Below are 19,258 nucleotides of genomic sequence, written 5' to 3'. Positions count from 1 at the left end.
AGATGCACTTGTGGTTGAAATATATGTAGCCTTCTAATAACGAGCCTAAATTTAGAAAGGTAAAAATACCCTCTTATTTAGTAGATAAGCTGAGTCTCCATAGTGCTTTGTTAAAAATTAACAGGACTGTATCTGTGATGTTTTGAATCTTACATTTTTCTTTATTCAACTTAAAAAGTGGAACTCTTTAGGAGAAAAAAAATTACAGTTTTCTCTGAATTATAGTCTCTTAGAACATCTTGATTTTAAAAATTGATGCAGCATAACTGATATTTATGTAGATAAGCTTAAAAATGACTAGTTGCTATCTTTCAAAAATAAATTAATCCCTAAATCATAAATTCTTAAATTGTAAATTCTTAGATTTCCTCTATTTCTTTCAAATTGTCAGTTGGTTCAAACTTATCCCTCTACAATATCAAGAGGGGAAGCTTTTACTTTCAGAGTTTTGATAAACAAGATTATGTCAAACTATTTGGAGGTAAATACTTAAAACCTCTTCTTATCAGGTCTGTACAAACTGGCTTCTCTTTTGATAAACTACATTGGCTGTAAATAGTTGAAAACTTCTGAAAGAAAACTTCTTAATATCCTGTCAGACTGGATCACCATGTGGCTAGGGAAATTTAACCTGATTTTTGTGTACAATTATTTTGTTTGTATAGAGACTTACACAATTCTGCTATCCACTTACTCCCACCCCACATTTATTTGCATTCACTAGTATTATTTTGTATTAAAATGGTGATGTTAGATGCTTTATAGAATTTGGTAAGTATTTTTAAATTTATCATTAAAGCAGCTGGTGTTTACACGTTTAGCTTTAATCTTTTTGTTTTTAATCGACAAGTGCATGCCTTTTGATTCTGAAATTTGCACTTTCTGTCATCCACTTTATGGTTAAACTAAGCTTTGTCTAACTTACAAGATTTTAACAAGAAAATGTAAAGAACAGGAGATCAGATCTCTTCAGTGTTTTAGGATGGATGGGTGACTTGAGATAAGAATTCCATAGTTTTTATTTTCATTGATATCTTATAGCAAGAAATCATTAACAGAGGAGGTATGTGGATTTTGTTTATGGACGAACATCAGTGACAGCCTAGGCTATTTATTTTCCATTAAAAAAGCCCAATTTGACACTAGGTATTTTTAGCTTTAGAGAGATTTAAAAATTATAGCATTCATTTTTACTGAGTAGGAAGTTGTAGGAAAATCTAAAAAATACTGGAGCAATTTTCCTTTAGGGTCTTTTAAAAATTACCTGTAAACATCTAACGTAGGAAGTTGGGAAAGATGCCAAGTCATGGCTTACTAAACTGTAATGAAGACTGATTATTTATCTAAAACAATCTCTAAATTTTGCTGGGTTTGGCTACTTCAAGAAACTATTTGTTTATTTTTTTAAAAGATTTTATTTATTTATTTGACAGAGACACAGTGAGAGAGGGAACACAAGCAGGGGGAGTGGGAGAGGGAGAATCAGGCTTCCTGTTGAGCAGGGAGCCTGATCGGGGCTCAGTCCCAGGATCCTGGGATCATGACCTGAGCAGAAAAGGCAGATACTTAATGTCTGAGCCATCCAGGCGCCCCTGAAAAAATTATTTTTAATGTTGAAAAGCTTACTTTGTCCTAAAGTGGAACATTTCCTTAAAGGACATTTTACCAAAGGTAACAGTTTATAGCTTAGTGCCAAGTATATAGTATGTGCTGAATAAACAGAAACATATGTGGTAGGTTTCAATAATGAATTTGAATATTTGATGGGTTTCAATTGTGGATTTAAACATTTGATAAGTTTTAATTGCAGTTACTTTTTTTGATGGCCATATTGTCCCCTCTTTGGCCTGTGGGAGCCTCTTTCATTTGATCCCAGAGTCCTTTTGACTTGGCTCTTAGTGGTCTTTGAGTGTCCATAGTCTTTGGTATTAGAATATGGTCGGGGTTTTTTGTTTTTGTTTTTGTTTTGTTTTGTTTTTTGTTTTTTGACACAGAAAGAGAGATCACAAGCAGGCCGGGAAGCAGGCTTCCTGCCAACGGAGAGCCCGATGTGGGTCTCAGTCTCAGGACCCTGAGACCATGAGCTGAGCCGAAGGCAGAGGCTTCACCTAGTGAGCCACCCACGCGCCCCTAGCATATGGTCTAAGCTCATTCCTACCCAGACCTGAAATCAGACATTTCTCAAGAAGCCGTGTCTTTTAGTGGGAAGTAGTGTTTAAAGACTACAACCTGGAGACTGGAGATGGCTTATTATTACTGAGTTGGTCATTGTTTCTAGCCTCTTCAGTGTACAGAACTAATAAAGTACTACATGATTCATTCTGATGCTTCCCGTTCAAAATCAGGACTACAGAGTTTTACTTCTTCCACTCTAACAATTCTGGTTCTCAAGGACACAGGAAAAGTCTAATAATAATACCAACTTCATTGGTGTAGTTAGTAAGAACATCAAAATTGTTCATATACTCTCCCAATTTGTAGCCCCAATTTAAGAAAAGTAGTTGTATTTATATTCTCTAGACATACAGCTATTACATAAGTTTCTCCTAATCATCATTTATTCTTATTTTTTTAGTAGCTCTGTATCAAGTGCTCACCACCAGTCCTTAGGTCTGTATCTCTAGTCAGTTTGGTTGTCTGAAGTTCATTTTCTCCTAGAGTCTTTTGGCAGAGTTCATGGGACATTTCCCGAGTTTTTATATATTGTTAACAGTTAGTGTCCTTTATTCTTGTGGGTCAGTTTGGAAATAAAATTTTTTGGTTCTCATTTTCTGTCCTTGAATAGCTTAAATATGTTAATTCCATTGTTTCCCCCAACTCAAGAGTACCTGTCAAAAAAATAATCTGATGGGGGCGCCTGGGTGGCTCAGTGGGTTAAAGCCTCTGCCTTCAGCTCAGGTCATGATCCCAGGGTCCTGGGATCGAGCCCCGCATGGGGCTCTCTGCTCTGCAGGGAGCCTGCTTCCTCCCCTCTCTCTCTGCCTGCCTCTCTGCCTACTTGTGATCTCTGTCTGTCAAATAAATAAATAAAACCTTTTAAAAAAATCAGATGATAATTCAATTTTCTTTACCTCGTTAAAAGCCATATACTCCTTTTGCCTAGACTCCCAAGGAATTTTTTTCTGTTAAGCGCAGTAATTTTTTGAGACTTTGTTTTAGTGTTGGGCATTTTGGGTCAGTATACTCAGGTATGTGGTATGCTCTTTCAGTATGTATTTTCAAATTTTTCATATCTTTATTTTTAATTTCAGGAAATAAAAATTATTTTCTTTGATTTTCCTTTTCAGGGACTCCTTGTATTCTTATGTCAGTCATCTTTGCGTGTCTTTAGTATTCTTTATTTTGTCCTGAATTCCTTTCCTTATTTCTGTTTTTTTTTTTTAAAAAGGACAAAAATCAAGCTTTGGTGAGGTAAGCTTCGTTTATTGAGAATACATAGTTTGCTAAATTTTGACATCTATCCTCAAAGTTGGACCACACTGAAGATTCTGAACATACCCATTCATTATTCCCAGAAGTTTCTTCTTGCCCTTTTGTAGTCTTCCTTCCCTGGGTGTGCTCCTCTTAGGCAACTAAAGATCCACTTTTCGTCACTTTAGTTTGCTTGTTCTAGAATTTTATATAAATTGAATCATACAGTTTGTAGTCTTTGGCTTCTTTTACTCAGCATAATCGAGGTCCATATTTGGTTTTCAGTAGTTCATTCCTTTTTGATTCTGAGTGGTATTCATTATATGGATATCTTATGGGTTTTTTATACATTCACTAGTTGATGGACATACAAATTATTTTCAGTTTTTTTATTATCAGAAAAGCTGTTACAAATATTTGTGTACAGATCTTTGTAGGGATGTAGGCATTTTTTTTTTCTTGGATAAAAAAACCTAGGAGTTAATTGGCTGAGTCATACGGTAGGTGAATGTTTAACTTCTTGAGAAACTGCCAGACTGTTTTCTAGAGTGACTGCACCAGTTTGCTTTCCCACCAGTATTAGTGGGAGTTGAGTTAAGGTTTTCCACGTCCTTTTCAACATTTATATGGCCCTTCTTTTTTTTTTTTTTTTGTAGTCATTTTGTTAAGGTACATATTGCAGAGTGGTTTTAATTTGTATTTCCCTAATGACTAATCATATTCAGTATCTTTTCATGTGTTTATCTGCTATTCTTGTATCTTCTTGGTAAACTGGTTCTTCAGGTCTTTGCCTATTTAAAAATTGAGTTGTTTTTTTACTGGTTTTTGAGAGTTCTGTATATGTTACAGATAGAAGACCTTTATCTGACATAAGATTCATAAGTACTGGTACAACTTTTGTGGCTTTTCTTTTCATTCTCTTGATAAGTATCTTTAAGGTGAAATTTTAAATTCTGTTTTGGTTTTTAAAAAAGTTTTTTCCTTTAAAGAACTCTTACTGTGATATCTGTTATATTCTTTCATTCTCATGTACTAGCTTAAACGTCTGTTTCCTTAAGTAATTTTAAAAATGTCTAATCATTTGCTGAAAGCTATTATAAAACTCATTTTCTGAGTTTCTCTAATTCTGACTTGTATCATTTTTCTCTGTGTCTTTAGCTTATTTTGAAATTGTATCATACAGTTTTGATCTGTTTTTGGACAAGTCTTTCTAGGTTCCTTTCATTTTCTGTAGGGATGTTTGTTCTCCTTACTCTTTTTTTCTTACAATTACTTTGTACTGGGTTTGGGCTTGATACTTTTCTGTTGTACATTTTTACATGAAATTAGTTTTCTTGACCTTTGAGGAGGAAATTTGGTTCAGAATAGCTTTCCTGACTTCACAGAGTTTTCTTATTGCTTTTATAAGTATTTAAGAACATGGAGTTTGCTCTCTGAAATTTCCAGGTTCTGTTTTCCACTCCTACTCTTATTTGGACCCTGTGTTTCCTTCATCTTTATTGTCCTCTTCTCCGCATCTTGGTGTCATCTCTGGTAGGTCACTTTCAGGATCACATTGGAGCAAGACTGCTGTTCCTTCACTGTGGGTCCCTTTTATTTATCACTAGTGGAGTGGGCATAGCCCATTCAGTTCCAGCTGCCATGCTCAAATTGCCCTATCATGATTTCTAGTGATTGCTTGTTGACAGTTTTGTGGTTCTCCTTTTCCTAGGCCTTTCAGGTGCACCATGACCTCTCTCTACTTTCTTTTGTTCAGAACCTGATAAGGTACGGGTCACGTAACTGTCACTTTTTCTTAACCCTTTATTCTTTGGGGTTTGTGAGGTTCACTACGTTCTTAGCTAGTTTTGTGTTGTGTTGTTTTTTTTCAGGTAGTTTAATTGTAAATGTTATTGTTTGTTGGTTTTTGGCTTTGCTGTCTAGTTATGTCTGATATATGGGGTTTTGGAGGGATAGAAAACTAAAGTACCATTGTCACCCTCTCATTATTATACTTCTTATGAAAACTTGTTACTTTCCTCATCTATGAAGTAGAAATAATAGTATTTCATAGTATAAGTACTTAATACATGGAAAACTTAATCATGTCACTTAGTGAAACAGTAAATGCTCAATAAAAAGTAGTTACTGTGTTGACAGTGCTTATATTGAGTCTGGATTGTCCCCACCCCCCTACCTCGCCCCCTGCAATTGGAAATTCTTTGTGTTGAGCAATTTTGACATAATAGTAAGAAAATAAAAGGTTATCTAAAAGTAGTTAACAACAGCTGAGACCTCCTTATTATAAGTAAATAAAAATCTCCTTAAGTGATGAGGCTGTTAGATCTTTCTTCTCTGGATTTCTTTAGGGAATTTTGTTTGTCAGCTTAGTATTTACTGAACAGTAGTATATACTGAACATTGTTTCTAAAATGTCAGTCTCCCAGGGCACCTGGGTGGCCCACTGGCACTCATTTGAGCAGTGGATTCTTGATTTCTGCTCAGGTCATGATCTGAGTTAGGGCTGTGCTTGGGATTCTCTCCCTCTCTGCCCCTCCTGCTCATGTGTGCTCACTCTTTCTCTAAATCCCCCCAAAATATTTTTTTAAAAAGTCAGCCTCCGGGCGCCTGGGTGGCTCAGTGGGTTAAGCCGCTGCCTTCGGCTCAGGTCATGATCTCAGGGTCCTGGGATCGAGTCCCGCATCAGGCTCTCTGCTCAGTGGGGAGCCTGCTTCCTCCTCTCTCTCTCTGCTTGCCTCTCTGCCTACTTGTGATCTCCCTCTGTCAAATAAATAAATAAATAATCTTAAAAAAAAAAAAAAAAAGTCAGCCTCCTATACTGCCTTCATTATATTTGCCACATCCTTGTAACATCTATGTAAATATTTAATACTATTTTCTAGTTTGGCTTACTTTTTTCCAGATTTTTTCAAAATAGAAAAATATTGTAGAAGTTAAGCCTTCATTTTATCCCTTCACAGAAATGTAGTCACTATGTTAATTTTTTTCCCATTGTGAGAAAGATCTGAAACCACTGGTTTGTTGCATTGGTTACATCTTTCTAAGTCAGTACTTATACTCTAAATCTATAAATACTAAAATAATGTACTTACTATGAATTTTCCTTGTGTCCCCTGTCATGTACCACCATCACAGTGGTACACAGACAAAGCACAGATTTTCATTAAATATTAGTTAAGTGGGTGCACCAAATTTTGTTTCATGTGTTCCAGTAACTGCAGTGATTAAGGTATAAACATGAAAATTTTAATCATTTGTTTCATCATATCGTGCTATAAACCTCATGTGTCATGCATACTGCAGAAAATCTGTTGATGCTTTGGAACCTTGTTTTCTGTGTAGAGTTAACTTAAAATTTTCAGTCTCTTTGGTGTGCAGGTGAGCTCATATTTTCCATGTTCAGTCCCTGTTTTACTAGTAGTTGGTTAGTCCCATAATTTCATGAGAGTTAGCATGTGGTAATATTCTTGGAAGGAGCATGGCTTGAATTCTGAAATTAGGTTGGCGACTTCTCTCCGTGAATTTGGGCACGTTACTTGTGAGCCTGTTCGCTCACTTGAAAAATGGGGTTTTTACCATATAGTTGCCTCAGCTCTTGTGAGGACTTAAATAAATAGAAGGATGTACCTATAAATACTAAAATTTGGAGTAAAAATTAGATATGTTGGGCATAAACAGTGTATTTGGTTTAAGAGACAAGCCTGAGATAATACTGTATCTTAGGGAAAGAGCTCTGGTTTGAGTCAACACAAGACCTGGGTTTGAATTCCTACCTCTACCACTTACTCTGTGACCAAGGCTGAGTTCTCTGTGCTTTAATTTTCTCATTATACATCTGAAGTGCTTAATACAGTGACTGGCACAAATTGACAACCCACTCTCATTCCCACCCCTAAGTGGAAGCTGCTATAACTAACTATTTTATTTCCCATTATTTAAATCACTTAAATTACTGTGGGCCACAGTTGGCTAAGATACTAAATGAAGGGCTTGTAATCGATGATCTCCAAGTTTCCTCCCAGCTTGAAAACCATATAGGAGTCTGTGTTGTGGCAGTTACTTTGGGGGTGGTATTGGCAGCAATAGTGATTAAGAGTGAAGCATGGGGCTTAGTGATTGTGGTTGATGTTAAAAATGTCTGCTGATGGTGAAAGATGTTCACTGTTGGGAGTATATTGCAGAGGTGAATGGTTTGGAGACCAAAAAAGATTTCAAAAAAAAAAAAAAAAGGAGAATCAGTTGTGTATACCTGGATGAGAAAGACCAGTCATGGTTAACCACTTTAATTCATCAGAGCCACAAAGAGGTTCACAGAATGCCATTCTTAGTGTCACCTGTATACACACCTGTGTATATCTAAATCCAGAGGTCCTCTTTGTGCCTGCCAGTTGATGAATGCATCAGTTCATATTACTGGAAGTCTGTCAGAAACTCCATGGTGCTTCAAAACATCTTACTAGTAAGAAGTTAAGGATTTTATGATCCACAATTTACTGTGCTTTCCCTTTGTTTTGTGGACTGTAAGGTCTTTTACTTTAATGATACCGGAGTTTGTGAGTGAAAAGTGTGTGTGTCTGCCTGCATCCTTCTGCCTGTATCTTTCTGTACCGAAGTCAAGTTTCAGTATCAATAGCAAACAAAACAAAACACAAAACCCTTAAATGTATTCAGTGACTAAAGCAGTAGAGACAGTTGAAGAGGAGAATGTTGGCTGTTACTTCATTTAATACATATGTTTGTGAAAACATTTTACTTTAAAAATACCCAGTGAATCTGAGAAATATATTTTAGATCTTCATATCTGCTAGGCTTTTAGATGTGTTTAGTTGCTTTTCTTTGCTTTCTCTGGTTTAACCCACAGCAGTCCTGTTTATATTATCAGGCTGCCTGGGTTTGGCACTGCTTGTGTGGAATCTACCTTGTGTAATAGGTACTTCTGTAACCCAAGCTCAAAGTCCATTCCTACCAGATACACTAAGTATTATTGAGAGATTACACCACTGACTATACAGTGAAAAATAGTTACGTGTCAAATTAGTAATGATGTAAAATTATGGCAATTACTGCCCCCAGTTCTTTTTCAAAATGTGCCATATATGTGACAATGTAGTAGGGCTTTTTTGTTACCACTTACCAGTGTGTCTTTGGGGAGGGGGGCGAAGAAAAGCTTTATTGACAGGCTCTGTGGTACAGTGAAGCTGCTCTTGGAGGTGAATTTGTCAGGGTATCTCTCTTTACTCTGTGCTTATAATCTGCTTGACCCTAGCTTAGAAAACAATCTTGGTGAAAATTTTAGTTTCCTTATAATCTATGTGAATGACCATGATGGAATAGGTTAGTTACCTAAGCTGCCTTTTCTTCAGGTCCGCGCTGGAAATGTGAAAACACTTAACTTCACGGAGTTTTTTGAAATAGCAGGTATTCAGTAAAATCTTAAATTCCTTATTTTGTTTTTAGATTGATATGAAAATAAAAATTAGCAGTACTAAAAATAAATTTAATACCAATTTTGATACTTAAAAGGTTTGCAGCTTACTGAAATGAAGTCCTAAGAACAAAAACATTGACCAGTTACAGTGATCTCTGTTCAGGCCCAAGACTTCCCTAAATCTCATCAAACTTTTTTATACTTGAGACTGAGCCAGTTACTCATTTTGCTTTCTAAAACTTTGCTTTAGCTATTATATTTTCCTTCTTTGCTATAACTAGATCTGACTTAGACTTCTTCAGACATACAGTACATGGTACTTTCTTTTCCTGTCCCCCTGTGATTTGTCTAGGCTCCTTGCAGTTTCTGGGTATCTTGAATATTTTTGACCCTTTTAAAATTTTATTCTCCAAATGTTACTTCTTTTTGTGTGTGGTGCTTCTCAATAAACTCCTTTGTGGAGTCTTAGATTGATTTTAAGCTTGTGAACCTGAAATGGAGATTTATCTTTAAGGGACTAGAGTTTTCACATAGGACTTGTGTTTTGGGTTAAAGTGGTTTTTCTTCCTAAAAGGCAAACTTTTAGTAAACATTTTGTGCCAGACACAGACGTTTCATATGTGTATCTTGATTTGATCTTTACAACTGCTTTCTGAAGTAGGTACCTTTGCTTTTTAAAAACACATACTGAGACTTACATATCTTTTTTTAAAATTTTTTTTCTTTTTTTAAAGATTTTATTTATTTATTTGACAGACAGAGATCACAGGTAGGCAGAGAGGCAGGCAGAGAGAGAGGGCGAAGCAGGCTCCCTGCTGAGCAGAGAGCCCGATGTGGGGCTCAATCCCAGAACCCTGAGATCATGACCTGAGCTGAAGGCAGAGGCTTTAACCCACTGAGCCACCCAGGTGCCCCGAGACTTACATATCTTAAAAAGTTTTAAGGTAGTGCATCTGGTGAGTGCAAGAATTGGAATTTAAACTCAGGCATTCTTCTGCCTTTAGGTCCTCTCGTAGCCTGTACTTTTATACTCCTTGTCCCATGTTGTCTTCTCAAATCTTTCTTTCTTTTTTTTTTTTTTTTTTAAAGATTTTATTTATTTATTCGTGAGAAACAGAGAAGCAGAGGGAGAAGCAGGCTCCTTGCTGAGCAGGGAGCCCAGTGCAGGACTCCAACCAGGACCCTGGGATCATGACCTGAGCCTAAGGCAGACGCTTAACCATCTGAGCCACCCTACATCTTTCCTCTCTACTGAAGCACTCTGAGAATTCTTTTAAAACCTTGAGAATTTGAAATTGTGCTTTTGACAGGAATCTGTTAATAGTTATTTCTGAGATGTTCTTGCTTCTTATCTAATCCTGACTGATGTACCTATCCAGCTTTTCTTTCCTTGTGGCATACCATGATAGGACCTTCTAAGCACTGACATGTCTTAGTTTCCTGGGGATTGTGGCAAATATGGGGAGGTTGGGTGTGGTAATTTGTGATTTAAGAAAAAAATGTGTCAGAAGATACTTTACTGGAAGAGTCAGTAAGGTAAGTTACTTGCTATACTTTTAACATTTGTGATTTAGACTATTTTCCAGTAACCTCAAAGGCTGAAAATTTTAATAATTGTAATTTTTCGGACATGTAAAAATAAAGTGTATAGGTGATAAGACTGATGTATATTTTAATTGGAAGTACGAGTCTAACTTTCTTTTCAATATATGTATTTTGGATTTGTTACTCTTAATCAACCAAAAATCTTAACCTCTCAATATTGGGGGGTAGGTGGTAAGATTTCTATTTCCAGGTGATGAAACTAGAGAAAAATATGCTATAGAAGAATTTGATATTTGAGAGGTATAAGCTATTGTGAGTACATTTGTAATTTTTGCATTATTGTATATCTGAGAGGGAGGGTGAGATAGCTTGTTGTTGACTGATGAAATATTTCTGTTCAGAATTGTTTGTACTAAAGTGAATTTGACATTTTTCAAGATTGTTTTATTCTGGTCTTATTTTAGGAATATTGTCCGTGGTGACTGCAGGGTGATTTTTGAGATTATGGCTATTTTGTCTCAAGGTAGTTATTTATCTGGAGACAGGTCCACCTTTTTTAGGGACTTTGCACAGCAGAGTATTTCTGCAACAAGTAATCTTGAATGTGGGTAGAATGTGGCCTAGTTTTCTTTTTTCCTCAGTAAGTGCTGTTAGTGAATTCAGGGTTTTCCTATTCAGGAGCTATTATTGTAAGGGAAGTAGTCTTTGTCTTCTTCCTCTGTAGATATTGATAGCTCTCTAGGCTTGCCTGTTTATTTTAGAAGGTTCATAGGGATACTTGTCACTTTAGCCAGTTTCCTTGTAAATATTATCTGTGACATTTGATTTTGCTATCTTAGTTGCTGTAGGATATGACCGAAATCAATGCACAGTTAGGATGTGGTCTTTTAATTTAAAAAAAAAAAAAAAAAAAAGATTTTATTTATTTATTTATTTATTTATTTATTTGACAGAGATCACAGGTAGGCAGAGAGGCAGGCAGAGAGAGAGGGAGAAAGGCAGAGAGGAAAGCAGGCTCCCTTCTGAGCAGAGAGCCTGATGCTGGGCTCGATCTCAGGACTCTGAGATCATGACCTGAGCTGAAGGCAGAGGTTTAACCCACTGAACCACCCAGGCGCCGATGTGGTCACTTTAAAAATTATTTTTTGACAAAATTTTAGGTGCGTGGACAGGTGGCAAATTTTAATATTTGTCTTAAAACTTTCAGTCTTAAATATTTTAAGAATCTTGAATATGGAGACTACAGTACATACATTTTCTGTTTACATTGCCATTTTGGTTAAGGAGAAATATGGTGAGTTTAATGGATCACATGGATTAAATAATTCTTGTGCCCAAACTGTGAAAAAACTCATGTACAAAGATTATGGGAATCAGTACTGCTTAGATAAGCTTGTCTCATTAAAGTTTTTTTTATTATATTAGTACTAACAACAAAAAATCAAACTATACGTTTAACCTTTTTCTTACATAGTAACAAAATCTTTCTGTGTATGTGTAAATGTGTGTATGTTAATTCTTTCTAAAAAACACTTAATATCAAACTTGGGCAGTTTCCCTTTTGCTACCTCCTATATTTGGATATCTTACCGAAACAGAAGTTTGTCTCATTGTTTTTATGGGTTGCATAGTATTCCATATTTTGGGACATACTGTAAGTTATTTAACCTGTCCTCCTTTGATGGTTCTTTAGATTGTTTACAGTTATAAAACAATTCAGAAAGTGCCTAAGTGAGCATATTTACATTGACACAGATGCAAGAATGGAATCTATAGGTTGATGTTTATGGGCATTATTATTTTGTCAGGTATTGCCAGCTGGCCTTCCAAAAAGTTTTTCAGTGTACGCTTATACAAGCACTGTAGGGAAGTTATTTTTCTACCACTGTTAGCGCCGAGCATTATTAGGCTTTTTTTTTTTTTTTTTTTTTTTTAGATTTTATTTATTTATTTGACAGAGAGAGATCACAAGTAGGCAGAGAGGCAGGCAGAGAGAGAGAGAGAGAGAGGAGGAAGCAGGCTCCCTGCTGAGCAGAGAGCGCGATGCGGGACTCGATCCCAGGACCCTGAGATCATGACCTGAGCCGAAGGCAGCGGCTTAACCCACTGAGCCACCCAGGTGCCCCTTTTATTAGGCTTTTAAATCTGAAAATCTGATAGATGAAAAATGGTATCTCGTTTTAATTTGCTTTCTTTTATTTTGTGCCTACATCTTTCCATTTGTTTATTTCCAATTATAGTTACTGTCTTCCTCATTTACGAAGTTATGATTTGTTTTTCAGGGCTTCTGCTAAATTTTTTTGATAAAAGTAACAAATGAGCCGGATGAAGTTACTTCTGAATAATTACACTTCTTTGTGTTAGGAATAATTTGTGTTTAAGACAGTCTCAAACAGCAAGTTGTTTAAAAAAGATGGTCATGACTATATAGCAAGAATAATTTTTGTAATGATTGGATTGGATTGTTATTTCTGGCATGTATCTGTCTTTTTAGTCACAATCCATAGATAAGTAGTCATATTTATCAGTAAAAGAGACCCCAGGTAACAAAGTATGAGCTGTGTCTTTTTGTTTTTTTTTTTTCCTTTCTTTATTTTTTTTTTTAAGATTTTTATTTATTTATTTGACAGAGATCACAAGTAGGCAGAGAGGAGGAAGCAGGCTCCCTGTTGAGCAGAGAGCTAGATGCGGGACTCGATCCCAGGACCCTGAGATCATGACCTGAGCCGAAGGCAGCGGCTTAACCCACTGAGCCACCCAGGCGCCCCGAGCTGTGTCTTTTTAATTTTTATGACGTATTTGAAATTTTGTTCTTGTAAATTTTTTCTTCGCAATCTAGCTCTGGCATTTCTTTGTAAATAGGCCAAAACAAACCAGTTATTTTCAGGGAAAAAACTACATTTTGTTCTTCGGTAGACTGAATACTGAGAGCACTCTGAGGTTGCAGAAATGTCCTAGAGTTCTGATACTCAAGCAGGAAGAATAAAAATACCACCTACAAAAATGGACTTACCTTCAGATTGTTCTTTTTAAAATTAGTTTTGAAAAGAATTAGTTTTGAATATATATAGTCTTGTATTTAAATGTAAGTAAAATATTTAATCTTACCTGTGGTATTTATGTAAACTCGCAGGACTTTGCAGTAATTAACAGTAAAACTAATTGAAGGTTTTTGAGATGTGGGCTTTTTCTGCAAGTTTTCATTTAATTCTGTAATACTTGTCTTCACTTTCCTTTTCGAAAATTTACGGCAGTGGTTCTCAGGGATGAAAATGACAGACCGTTGCAGTTGGTACTAGTGGGGGGATGCTACTGAAAATGGGTAGTGTCCAGGGATGCTGTGCATTGCACAGGATAGCTCCCACCCACAGAGTATTACCAGACCCAAAATGTCAGTGGTGCCAAGATTGAAAGATTCTACTTAATAGGAAAAAGCATACATCAAGCTTTAAAATGTGTCTCATAGTTTGTTCTTTCACCTGTGAAATAAAAACCGATGGGTATGATCAAAATCTTTAACCATGTCTCTGGTTTTACCTTTTGGAATTCTATTTGAGAAACTTAGTAAAGTTTAATTTTGAGAAATAAATATTACTTGTCAAAGATTCATAGTCTTAATTATAAGTGTTATTTTTGATTTTCAGTGAAGGTGAAAGTCGCAGATGTTTGCCTCTTACCTAGTCAAATATGTCTGGAAAATTCTGTCTCTCCTTTACTCTTACTCTCAGAGCACTTCTGACACTACATGTGTGGGCTTTTAGGAAATTCTGTGACACCAGCTGGATGTCCTCCAGTTCAGTTCACTTCTGACACTATCTACCTGGGGTTAATGTCAGATCTCATAAATTAAGGGCTTAATCTTAAAAGACTGTCTCTCTTCTACCCTAATGCTAGTCACACATCTGGGTTGTTAACCTGTGGTTTGGATCAGCAGGCTGAAAAATTGGAGGTTTCCATGACTTTGTCCTTGGGTTCCATTAATTTGCTAGAGTGGCTCCCAGCACTCAAGGAAACTGTTTACTTAACTAGATTACTGGTTTATTACACTGGATATTGAAGGATACAAATGAAGAGCCAGATGAAGAGATAAGATAGGATGAAGCCTGGCAGGATCCTGAGCATAAAAGCTTTCGTCCATGTGAAGTTTGGGGTGCACCACCCTCCCAGCATGTGAATGCGTTCTTGTTCTTGATTCTGGAAGCTCTCTGAATCTAGTTTATAGATTTCTGTGGAGGCTTCATCATGTAGGCATGATTAATTATTCGCTCCAATTCTAGCCCCTCTCCTCTCTGGAGAAGAGGGAAGGCAGTGCTGAAAGTTCCAAACTACTAATCCTCACTTGGTCTTTGTGATACTAGCCCCCATGCAGGAGTCCATCAATCGCCTCATTAGAGTTGCTTCATTAGAACAGAAGCTGTTTCTATCACTCAGGAAATTCCAAAGATTTTAAGAGTGCTCTGTCAGGAACTGGGGCCCCAGACTCTATAATAGAGTAGAAGTTTGTCCTAGCACCCCTGTTTTACAAGGCTTTTAAGAGCTCTGTGTTAGGAATAATGATAAAATTATTATTCACAAATGTATTCATTAGCTAGCTTCATGGGATGAGTCTTAATATACATTGGGAAGAGAGAAGCTTTAATTCTTCATTTTAGTGAAAAAGTACTAGCTTTGTGTGTTAATATTAGCTACTCTGCATGTACCTAACTTATAATTTCCCTTACTTCTGCTCATTGATAGCTTGGCAGCTCTGTTTTCAGGGACAAAATCATAGGCCCTAATTTGGCTGATACATCAGTGGGACATTAGTGGTAGAAATGTTGACCACTTCTTCCACATCCAAAGATGCTAATTGCCCTAACCTCTGGAGAAGTCCCCTGCATATTAACCCTTGAAAGGGAAGGATTAGATACAGTGAGTCTGGCAAATATTGTCTTACTCATTAAAGTTCTTTCTTGATTTGGGCTCTTCTTAACTTTCCAATCTTTTGCCACCATTTGTAACTTGACCAAATTATTTGCATTTCACTGAATGTGCAGTGCTGTATTCTGCTAGTATTAAAGAAAGAAAGATAAATTAGTTATTCCTGTCATCTTTCAGATTTAACTGCACATTAAAGTGAGGACTCTCTTCATTATCCATGCATTTCATAAACAAGCTGACAGGATCATGGCAGAAGTTGGAAGTACAAAGTGGAGAGGCCTACCAAACCTGCATATTTTACTGCAATTACTAGTAACACTTCATTAAATACGGTACAAGTGGTAAACTGGGTGGAACACCAGGTGAACAGATGTAGACCAGGACTGTTCTAACTAGGATGTATGGTCACTCTGCTTTGTTCCCTTTGAAGTCTCCCTTGTTAACATTATTAGTTAATATCATTCCTTCTTATACTACTTTTCTTCCAGTGAGGCAAATATTGTCTTACTCATTAAAGTTCTTTCTTGATTTGGGCTCTTCTTAACTTTCCAATCTTTTGCCACCATTTGTAACTTGACCAAATTATTTGCATTTCACTGAATGTGCAGTGCTGTATTCTGCTAGTATTAAATTCTAATAGCATCTTCCTGTTGATTGCCTCTGTTCTTCTTCTTCATGGCATAACCTTCACTTGTCTTTTAAGATTGTTCAGATAGCTCTATTCAAATACATAGTAATCTGCTGAAAACTTTCTCAGATCCCCCTTTCTTAATAGAAACCACCATATTTCTGATATGCACTGATCACGTTTTTTATTGCAGCTGTTTGCTTACTAATCTGTTTCTACTTGTGGTTTCCCAAGTGTTGAGGGGGCTGAGATTGCCTTGCTGAGAATGTGACAAAGTAGGAGCTGGATTAAATATGTAAGTGGAAGAAAAAGCAAAATCACACCTGTCTTCATCTGTTAAAGAAGTATTCTTTCTAACTTTAGAAAATAATAGAAACTACTGTAGCCAAATTCAGAGACTGTGTATGTGAGAGAGAGAGGGAAGGATGGTGGGAGAGATAAAAGGAGCTTGATTTCTCTTCCCTTTCAGTTTCCGTATGTCTAGAATCTATTTAGACAAAGGTAACTGCCTTCCCAGATTTTCAAACAATATAGTAACTTTGCCTTCATAAATTTTCCATTTATTGTTTTCTGCTCTATGTTATGGGTGTTTATTACAACCATTATTTCTCTACCAAACTAGGCTCCTTAGGAGTCATAATTTGGTTTTTGATCTTTATATCCTTTTGTAGTGTATGTCACTGTTTCTTCAATAGTTAACTTGCTGTCTTAGCTTAGGTTGCAGTAACAAAATACCAGAGATTGGATGGCTTCAGCAACAAATGATTTTCTCACAGTTACGGAGGCTGGATGTCTGAAATCAGGGTGCCAGCATATTTGGGCTTTGGTGAGGACTCCTTCCTCCTTTGCAGAAGGCCACCTTCTTGATCTATCCTCACATGACAAGAGGAAAGGGGGCTAGGGGTATGGGAGAGACGAAATAGAGAAAGAGCAAGCAACCTCTGTCTCTGGTGTCTCCTAGTAAGGACATTAATTCCATCATAAGGGCCTTACCCCATGGGCTCATCTATACCTAATTGCCTCCCAAAGATATCATCTCCAAATACCATAAGAATTTTGGGAGGGCACATTTGGTCCATCACATTTGCAACTGATTTGTGCAATTAGTACATCTTTATATCTACTTATGAGATTCAGGTATGGATTCAGGTATGCAGATATATTCTTGAAATTTTTAAATTTCGTTGAGTTTTGTTAATTAAGTATTTTAGGTGTACCTGGTTAAAGGAAAATGGGAAAGAAAAAGGGCTGGGATGTATTGAGCATACTACATGATAATTCATATGATAATTCTGTATAAGATACGCTGGTGTGAAATTTCCTGAACGTTCAAGTTCCTTTTGTTTTCTTCTCACCACTTAGTTTTTGTGTAATTTTTGATAATGCTATGTTTGTTTATGTTCCTTCATTCCTTCCCATTTCCTGAGATGTTAACTTAAATCAGCAGACATTATTGAGCATATATGCTGTGCCACATACTGTCCTAATTGCTGGGAATGTACTGGCGAGCAAACAAACCATAGTTGCTTATCGTATTTATTATTTTAGCTTTATAGTATTATATTTCATATGATATTTTGCTTGCTGCTTTTATCAACATTCATCTGTATCAAATATATTATCTTCATTTTTAAAATTAGGGTGGAGGGAAACTTTAGTTCCTTTAGAGAGTAATTTTTTTCAGTTCACCCTTAAATTAGCATATGCTGTGAGCCTAAGACTAATCAGCTATAGAAGGGGTAAACCAATAATAAGAATTTTTGTCATAGATTTCTGATTTTATATTTTGAGTAGGGAGAGGAGAGCTTTAGTTTCAAGAGATAATAGCCTTTGTAATGTATGAAGTGCTATAGAACTTGGTTAGATTATATGAGAATAGAATTGAAGTTGCTTTAAATTTCTCCTTCTCAGATTTTTTTCTGCTTTGTGTGTGTGTGTGTATAAATTCCAAATACTCAAAATTTGGACATAATCACAAATTTCATTAAAATTAAAGTTTGGGGTGCCTGGATGTTCATTTGGTTGCATGTCATCTCAGGTCATGATCTCAGGGGTCCTGAGGTGGAGCCCTGCATCAGGAGCTGTGCTTCCAGTTCAGTACTCAGCACAGAGTCTATTTAGGATTCTCCTCTTCTGCCTCTGCCCCTCCCCTTGTTTGCATGCTCACATGAGCTCTTTCTCTCTCTGAAATAACTAAAATCTTTAAAAAAAAAAAAACAACAAAAAAAGTTTAATCCCAGAGTTTGTTACCCCCCCAAATTTTTATTTATTTGTTTATTTGAAGTTTTTTTTTTTTTTAATTTGACAGAGACACAGCGAGAGAGGGAATACAAGCAAAGGGGAGTGGGAGAGGGAGAAGCAGGCTTCCAGCTGAGAGGGGAGCGGGGAGCCTGATGCATGTCTCAATCCCAGGACCCTGGGATCGTGACCTGGGCTAAAGGCATACACTAATGATTGAGCCACCCAGGAGCCCCCCAAAAAGATACTTTTAAATTAAAATTAAGATAATTTTTCTTCATTGGCATATGTTTTTCTGTGTTTTAATGGCTCTGAAATTGAATGTCTACCAAATATCAGTAGTGGTCTAGAATTCTTAAAATATTACAAAGTTTCAAAATGGATCCTGATTTAGGGTCGCCGGGGTGGCTCAGTCAGTTAAGCATCTGCCTTTGGCTCAGGTCATGACTTCCGGGCCCTGGGATCTAACCCCCTGTTGGGGGGGGTCCTTGCTCAGCAGGGAGACTGCTTCTCCCTCTCTCTCTGCCCCTCCCCCTCCTTGTGTTCTTTCTCTCTTTCGAATAAATAAAATCTGGAAAAAAAACAAAACCAACGGTTCCTGATTTAGGCTTGATGCATATGGTGCTGTTAGAGCTTTGGTTTTAGGAAAAGCACATAAAATTTAAGTATTGGGTGGCTAGTACAGTTTGGAAGTATTATTCATTCTTAAAAAAAAAAAGGCTTCTGACTATTCAGTGTAAGATTGACTTAATTATTGGCATATTTCAAGTCAAGTTTTAAGAACTATAACTATATTGCTTTTATATTTAGTTGGTAGTCTTTAAAAGTTCATATCGTTATAAGGATTTATGGATAAAATCATATTGTTTTTAGTGATTCTTAGAGGTTTTGCTTTTTAAAAATTTATAGTTGGGGGCACCTGGGTGGCTCAGTGGGTTAAGCCGCTGCCTTCGGCTCAGGTCATGATCTCAGGGTCCTGGGATCGAGCCCCGCATCGGGCTCTCTGCTCAGCGGGTAGCCTGCTTCCTCCTCTCTCTCTGCCTGCCTCTCTGCCTACTTGTGATCTCTGTCTGTCAAATAAATAAATA

The 19,258-nt window shown here is 36.7% G+C and overlaps 1 protein-coding gene across 2 annotated transcripts in view; it reads left to right on the top strand.

Annotated features, from left to right (window-relative positions):
• Nucleotides 1-19,258, top strand: part of PPP4R2 (protein phosphatase 4 regulatory subunit 2) — a 54,177-nt gene that overhangs the window by 2,315 nt on the left and 32,604 nt on the right. The gene's annotated exons all lie outside the window — the stretch shown is intronic.

Source organism: Mustela nivalis (assembly GCF_964662115.1).
Source record: "Mustela nivalis genome assembly, chromosome: 1".
Taxonomy (NCBI): Eukaryota; Metazoa; Chordata; class Mammalia; order Carnivora; family Mustelidae; genus Mustela; species Mustela nivalis.
The sequence above is the reverse complement of the archived record's forward strand: the minus strand, read 5'-3'. Positions and strand labels throughout refer to the sequence as shown.